Raw genomic sequence first — 8,604 nt, 5'->3', positions numbered from 1 at the left:
TGTGGGGGGGGGGCAGCTGAGTAGGGTACGGCCCCGGGGGATTCAGTGCAGCCTGAGGGGGAGATGCCAGGTGGGTGGGCATGTGCATGTGTGACCGTGTGTACAAGTGTGTGTGAGCATGTGCATGTGTGGGGGCATGGCGTGTGTACAAGTGTGTGAGTGAGCATCCATGTACAAGCATGTGAGTGAGCATGCACATGAGTAAGCAGGTGTGTGTGCGCATGTGTGTGCACACGTGTGTATGTGTTTGAGTATGTACGTGTGTGTGTGCGCATGTGTGTATGCATATATATATGTGCGAGCATGCCCAGGTGTGGGCCAGGTCCGTTCCCTTCCCTCCCTGCCCGAAGGAAGTCGACACACTCACCAAGACACTCAGCAACTCCCAGTGCGGGGGGTGTGATGATGCGGTTGTGGCGGGACCCGACTGAGAGTGCCAGTTCAGGACAAAACACTTCAAACAAGGCAGTTACAGCCCTAGGCTGGGGTTTTTCCACCTCTAAGGCAAACCAAACCAGCCAGACAAAAATGACTTCGGTCTCACCCCACTGGCTAACCACAAGTCACACAAGCAATTTCCTTAGACACTCCAGTCTCACCACCAGTCCCACTCGTCCTGGGGATGAATGGTTATGAAAACCAACACCCCAATAAAAGAAAATGGTTCTCTTGATCCCAAAGGACCAAGCCCCAGACCCAGGTCAATATACACATCAGATCTTACCCACAAATCACGCTGTTGCCAATCCTTTAGAATCTAAAATCTAAAGGTTTATTCATAAAGGGAAAAAGGTAGAGATGAGAGCTAGAATTGGTTAAATGGAAACAATTACATACAGTAATGGCAATGTTAGGTAAATAAAGCAAGTCCTCACTCACCTCTCCAGCACCCGAGTTCGTGCGGAGTTGGTATGGGGCACACAATTCTGTCAGAGACCAGACACCAATGCGTTGAAATTGTTAGGTAAATAAAGCAAGTCCTCACTCACCTCTCCAGCACCCGAGTTCGTGCGGAGTTGGTATGGGGCACACAATTCTGTCAGAGACCAGACACCAATGCGTTGATCAACGGGCTCACACTATCCTTAGCTCTAAAAGCTTTAGATTAAGTGTGGCCCCTTTATTAGGGGTGAGCATCAATATTTATACACAGAAGTAAACAAAGTGATTAACAAAAGATAATGGTCATGCATAATCAATCAAGATTTTACAGGAAAAGCAAGTTAACAAGTAAATGCATAGAGATAAAGGCTAATGGCTATTTGAGAAAAAGGGGGTGTCATGAGTAGTTTGCAGGTCAGTGCTTTGTTCAAAAGGGTTCAGGAAGGATTATGCAGAGACAGCCAGTCTGGGTGTGTTTTGGCTCCCCAAAGTTCACCAAAAGTTTAGACCCAACATTCCTCCATTTGTAGCTTTGGGATAACTATTAATCAAAAAGCTACACCCTATTTCAAGATCTCAAGGGCCGCTTGGCAATTTCAGCCTGGGCCAATTCGAAGAGAGTAAGGCTTTTAGCTGAAGTGGGAAAAGAATAAACTGACTTACATGAGTTTATGAGGGAGGGGACACACTGAATACAGCAACACAGTATTATAAGGACTACTATGGCCCCAACAACACCCACCAAGAGTTTTTTAACCCACCCAAATCCGGGCAGCCAATTCCATAAGGCTCCCCACCAATCATAAGGTGGCTGGCCAGAGGAGTAGTTTTTAGCCATTTCCCTTAGGTGTTTGGTACGTTGAAAAGTGTCAGAGTAGGTGTCATTTACAAAAACACAGCATTCTTCATTTATGAGGGCGCAAGTTCCTCCCTGGGCTGCTAACATTATGTCTAAAGCCATTCTGTTTTGCAAAGCTAACTGGCGCAGCTGGGACATTTCCCCGGCCTGATTTTCAAATAGGGTTGCAGTTTCATTGGTCAAAGATTCTAATAGTCCCTGTAGGCGGATGATAGCACCCTTCAAGCTAGTGTGACCAGCCCACCACTGCCAGGACAAACCATCACGGAGATTAATATCTCTGTCAGTTTCACGGATGTTACGAACGTGGGGAAAATGAGGGGGAGTGAGGGAGATGCGAGAAGGCGGTGCTAGCCATGCCAAATAACATGACCCTGCCCAATCAGGGGAGAGAAAATAATAAGCTTTGGGCCCGCACACCCAGTATGTTCCATATAATGCGTTTTGGGTATTCCATTTCTCAAAGTAGGAGGTAACCCACCACCCGTTGTACCACTGTTCCCCTGGTAACGCAGAGGGGTCGTTGTGTGAACTGCAGAGGCACAATTTGGTAGTGTTGTTCTCAAAGGGCAGTGTAGTACTGCTTGAGCAGTTGTAGAAGGCAATTGTGTATCCTTTAACAATTAGTTGGACACCCTTGAGATCTGAGCAGGGCTTTTTAAAAACTGACTCTGAAAACCTGCCCCTCCATGAAAAAGTTGAAAAGGTTGGATCGGGGTGAGGGATCCACATATGGGATAAGTGGGATGCGCAAGGCTTGAAGCCAAGATTTTTACTAAAGGCGGTGCCATTAAAATATATGTTGCATTTACTTGTTCCCACAAAAGTTGACCCTTTTCCTTTAACAAAACACAGTGATCCTGTTTGATTGGTTACCCTGAGATATTTGTTAATTGGCACTCCTGTTTTGTCCCATGTAAGATTGGGTTGGACTGGATCTTTTATTCTAGTCGGTGGCATCCAAGTCATATTAGCAGTGGTTAGGGGAATGGGTGTGAAGGGGAGTCCCTGTGCTGCATTTACTGGAAATTGAGTACATACCCAGCAATTACTTCTATTTCCTAAAATACGAGTTTTAACCTTGTGGGAATATCTAATAAAAGCATTATCTTCATAAGCAGAAAATAAACTAAAAAAGCATAAAAAAAAACATACAGTTGTCAGAATAAAGGGTCCTCTCATTTTTTTCGAGTCAATTTAAGTCTAATGTCTGAGAGAGGTAAGCTGGTCCACTGGTCGAAGGCAGTGTCCTCAGTGGTGACAGGAGCTGCTGGTCCGTCACTGTGGTCCACTACGGCTGGCTTGATGTGGGAGTGGTGGATCCAAGATTTGCGTCCTTCCAGGAACACTGCAGTCTGGGTTGTCAAAAGAACCTGGTGGGGTCCAGTAAACCTTGGCTGGAGGGTGTCGTCACGAACGAACTTTTTGGCCCAGACGAAGTCCCCTGGTTGGAACGGGTGGATCTGTTCCTCCAGCGGCACGGTCTGGGAAAACTGCGAGGCTTTCCAAAGGGTACGGAGGCGAACCTGTAGGGAGAGAAACTGACACGCGGTCATATGATCCCCTCCCAATAGTGAAACATCAGCACGTGGTAGCGCCCCGCCTTTGAAAGGGGGGTGTCCATAGAGCAGTTCAAAGGGGGATAATCCCAATGCGCGGGTTGGGCGAGTACGAAGGTGAAACAGGACCAAGGGAAGTACCTGAGGCCACTTTAATCCTGTTTCCTGACAGTATTTAGCCAATGTAAACTTAAGTTCCCTATTCATACGCTCAACTTTCCCGCTAGACTGGGGGTGGTAGGGTGTATGAAAGGAGTGTGAAATGCCCAGTCCTTGTTCTAAACGGCCAAGGACATGACCAGTAAAGTGAGGTCCGCGATCTGAGTCGAGCACAAGAGGGATGCCAAAACGGGGTACAATGTCTCTAAGGAGAATCTTCGCCACTGTGGCAGCAGTACAATTAGCAGTAGGAAAAGCTTCGACCCAGGAAGTCAGAGGGCAAACCAAAACAAGGAGGTGCTTTTTCCCAAAAGCCTTTGGCATATCTGCAAAGTCAATTTGAAGATGTTGAAATGGAGCAGCAGGCGGAGGTCTTCCACCCTTAATTTTGTTAAGAGGCGGAGCAGGTCCATTACGCTGACATGTGCTGCATGCTTTCACTATTGATAGGCAATAGGGTTGAATGCCTGGAGCATACCAAAAGCGAGCGATGGTGTCCACGAGGGCGTGCGTGCCGTAGTGACCCCCTTTATCATGGTGCCAGCGAACTGCCACGGGGTATGTGGAGCGAGGGAGGCAGGCTCGGCCATCTGGCATAAGCCAGGTCCCTTTGACCAGAGTGGCCCCGAGGCTCTCCCACGATTGTAGTTCAGCAGCAGGTACTGGTACGGGGTGCGGTGGAGTAAAGGAGGAGGCTGCAATAGCCAAGGTGGGCATGGCTAAAGGTAAGGTGGCAGCCTTCTTGGCGGAGGCGTCAGCCAGGGCATTCCCACGGGTAACGGGGCTACTATCTTTAGTATGGGCCCGGCAGTGAACTACAGCCAGGACAGAGGGTTTTTGGAGGGCGTCCAAAAGCTTGTGGATGAGGGGGAGGTGCTGAATGGGTTTACCGGCAGCTGTCTGGAAACCTCGAAACTTCCAGAGGTGGATATGACAATGCACAACTCCAAAAGCATATTTGCTATCAGTAAAAATGGTAACGGTCTTACCAGCGGCCAACTGGCAAGCTCGGGCCAGGGCATAGAGTTCAGCGGCTTGGGCTCCCCAGTTGCCTGGCAGTGAGGCGGCCTCTTGAATGTCCCATTCAGAGGTGACAGCATAACCAGTGAAACGCTTGCCATCAACATAGAAGGAGCTTCCGTCCGAGAAGAGGATGCAATCGGGATTGTCCAGTGGCACGTCAAACAGGTTGTCTCTTATCTGTAAGATGCTGTAAACTACTTCCACACAGTCGTGCTGATCCTGGAGGACTGGCAGGTCAGGAAGCAAGGTAGCTGGATTAAGGGGTCCACACCTTTCAAAAATTAGGTTAGTGTCTTCTAAGAGTTCGGCCTCTAGCTGTTGCTGACGATGGGCCGAAAAGACTTGGGTTGTGCCCCTACGCAGAAGGGCTGACAAGGCATGAGAGGTCCAAACCGTGGTAAAATGACCCAGGGTTAGGCTCTTTGCCTTTGTGATCAGCAGGGCAGCTGCTGCCAGAGTCCGGGTGCAGGATGGGGTTCCCTGAGCGACAGGGTCGATTTGCTGAGAGTAAAAAGCAAGCGGGAAATGGTGGGGCCCGCTCAGCTGGGTAAGGACACCACTAGCAATTCCGCCCCTCTCGTGGACAAAAAGGTGAAAGGGTTTGCTGTAATTGGGGGGGCGGAGAGACATGGAGGAGGCCACACTGTCCTTGAGTAACTGAAAGGCTTGAATAGTGTCCGGGGACCACTGCAAAGGGTCAGGAGCAAGGTTAGCAGTGAGTCGGTGGAGCGGTTTGCTTAACTCCCCGCAGGACGGCAACCAGGGGCGACAGAAGCCAATTAATCCTAAGAAACCTCGAAGTTGTTTCTTGGTGTTCGGTAGAGGGCAGTTTTGAATAGTCTTTATGCGGGCTGGGTCCGTCTGTCTTCCCTCTGGGGTTAACAGGAAGCCCAGATATCGGACCTTCTGTGAGACCCACTGAATCTTTTTAGGGTCTACCTTGTGGCCTCTGGTGTGTAGGTATAATAAAAGTGCCTTACCATCGATGCGGAGGGCAGCTTCTTCGCGATTACCTAATAGGATGTCATCTACGTATAGGACCAATGTGGATCCCTGCGGACTGGTGAAACCTTCCAAGTCGTGGCGGAGGCACTGGCTGAAAATCGTGGGGCTGTCTCTGTAGCCTTGAGGAAGTCGTTGCCAGACATAACTTTGTCCCTCCCAGGTGAAACCAAAGAGATACTGAGAGTCTGGGTGCACAGGAATGCTGAAAAAAGCTGATTTTAAGTCAATAACAGTGAACCACTCAGCATCCCAGGGGATTTGGCTGATGATAGTAGCTGGGTCAGGAACTACTGCATGAAGAGGGACCACATATTGATTAACAACTCGTAGATCCTGTACAAAGCGCCAACGAACAGGGTCTCCGTCCTTTTTAGGAGGCTTTTTGACAGGCAGTATAGGGGTGTTACAGGGAGTGCGCTGAGGGCGGACTAGCTTTTGTGCAATGAATCCCTCGATAATGGGGCGGATGCCCTGCCGGGCTTCCAGCGACAGGGGGTATTGAGGGACTGACGGGGGGGTTAAGGAAGGCTTCACCTGAATCCTTACGGGCTCTGCCGAAAGGAGCAGGCCAACATCAGTGTCAGAAATTCCCCAGAGGGTTGAAGGCAAGTCAGTGAGGTCAGGGGAAAGAGAGGGGGGTGTTTCCCAATTACCCTGAGTAGGGGCCGAATCTCCTAACACTGTCATCAATAATCCTACCCCTTCAGGAGTGCAGGTTAAAGTAGCCTCAAGCTTACAGAGTAAATCCCGGCCCATCAAAGGGATCGGACAAGCTGGGGAAAAAAGAAAACGGTGAGGAAAACATTTATCAGCATAAATAACATTCAAAGGCAAAGTGAGTCCCAGAGACTGTGGGTTGCCCTCCACCCCAGTCGCAGTTTTAACCTCAGAGGATAGCCAGGGAGAGGGGGCATGATTTAAAAGAGAGAAAGTAGCCCCAGTATCAATGAGGAAAGAGACAGGCAGTCCCTGGACTGAAAGGGTTAAACGAGGCTCTTTGCTGGGAGGGGAGAAAGTGAGAAAGGAGCCGGCTAAAGACATTAAGGAAATAAGACCATCACATTGTTTGCCTTCGCCCCCGGGGTACCGTCATTGAGGAGGCTGAGTTTGCTGCGGCTGCTGCTGTTTCCCGTAGTTGATCCAGGCCTGGGGAATGGGCTGAGCTGGTGGTGCAGGGGTGTATTCCTCACTTGTGTAAGCATCTGCGGATGCAACCAGACCCTCTGGGCGTCCCCAGGGGCATTCACGTTTAAAGTGACCGGGCTGTCCGCACTGAAAACAATTTCCTCATGGCTGGGGTCGCCAGGACCCTCTTCCCCGAGTACCCTGGAATCCCCTGCCATGGCCACGGCCTTTGCCTCGAACACCGCCGTGAAAAGCTAAAGCCATCAGCTTATATTCTTCCTTTTTCTCTTTCTTTTTACTACTTTCCCTTTCTTTCTCCCAGGTAAAATCAGCTACGTCCAACACTGAAGTGACTGACTCACCTCCCCAACCAGGGCGAAACTTTAAGAAGTAATCCCTTACAGGGGGCACCGACTGATTCACAAAAAACGAAATAAGAGTAGGGTGGTCTGCTTCTCTCTCGGGATCCATCTGAGTGAACATTCGGGCCCCCTCCAATAGCCTCGACCAGAACTTTCTGGGTGGCTCATCAGATTCCTGCCGAATCTGCATGAACTTAGCCTGATTAGGCGAGCGGCGAGCCATTTCCTTGAGTCTCTCTAACAATCGCTCTCGATCTGTTCGCAGCTGAGTCAGCCTTGGCTGAGTCCAGTCTAGGGGATTCCAGCCAGCGGCCAGATCCCGCCTATCCATCCAAGTAAGATTAACTGTATTGCTATCTCCCCATGTCCTTTCTGCCATCCACAATCTACTACGTTCCTCTCCGGTCAAAACTCTACTTAACAACTGATCCACATCCGTATAAGTAGGATTATAACTTAAAAACAATCTTTCTAGAAGTTCTATGATCTTTCGGGGATTTTCCCCAAAAGACCCCGACAACCGTCCCCACTCTTTCAAATCCCATTCTAGCCATCCTTTATATTCCACAATATTAGCATGTTGTAACCGTCCATCATTGCCCATATAAGGTTGATCGTGCACCTGTAAAGGCATCTCTCTAACTATACTTTTATTACTCGCAAGAGATTTGACGGGGACATCCTCTGGGCTATCCTCAGGGGGGGGGCATGCACCCTGCTGTATCTGCTTGGACATTAGCCTAGTAACTACTCCTCCCGAGGTTTGCCCCTTCATTTCCTCCTCATCCTTCTGCAGAAATTCCAATCTGGGATCCTGCAGATTCCCCTCTGCTACATGGAGAGAGTCCCCCTGCGGAGGAATAGGGGCAGGTGCAGAGGGGACCAGCTGACGAGTCAAAACACGCCGTGGTCTACACCCTTCATCGAAATAACCTGGAGGGGGTTCACTCTCGGGAGAGTACCTGACTGCCATAATTTTTAAAGATTTCCACAGCTCTGCTGCTGTGTCCCAACAAAACCAGTAACATAACTGTCCCGGATGGTCTTTTTCGATCTGGCTCTTTACTCCTCTTAAGGCAGCCTGTTCGAAAGAGCCATACGAAGGCCACCTCATCTCCGGGTCGGCCAATACCGTGGTATACCCAGTCCAATTCCTTACACATAGTGTGTACAACTTCTTCCTAGACATTCCTGTCTGTACTGGGAGTTTCCCTTCGTTCCATAACTTATTTACAATCCCCAACGGACTCTCAAGAGGCACGCTAGTCCCTTGACCCATGGTGTCTGACAGGAGCCCTCCAACTGGCGTTTACCCTGCTGTCCAATACACGACCCCTCAATATTGAATTGGCTGGGAGAAATCTCCTGTGGCGCCTTGCCAATTCATATATGAGTGGTCTGACCACTGGACAGAGGTACCGCACCAGAAGGAATCCCGGACGAGCCCCCAAATTGTTAGGTAAATAAAGCAAGTCCTCACTCACCTCTCCAGCACCCGAGTTCGTGCGGAGTTGGTATGGGGCACACAATTCTGTCAGAGACCAGACACCAATGCGTTGATCAACGGGCTCACACTATCCTTAGCTCTAAAAGCTTTAGATTAAGTGTGGCCCCTTTATTAGGGGTGAGC

This window comes from Gopherus flavomarginatus, chromosome 1 (genome assembly GCF_025201925.1).
Source record: "Gopherus flavomarginatus isolate rGopFla2 chromosome 1, rGopFla2.mat.asm, whole genome shotgun sequence".
NCBI lineage: Eukaryota > Metazoa > Chordata > Testudines > Testudinidae > Gopherus > Gopherus flavomarginatus.
The sequence above is the reverse complement of the archived record's forward strand: the minus strand, read 5'-3'. Positions refer to the sequence as shown.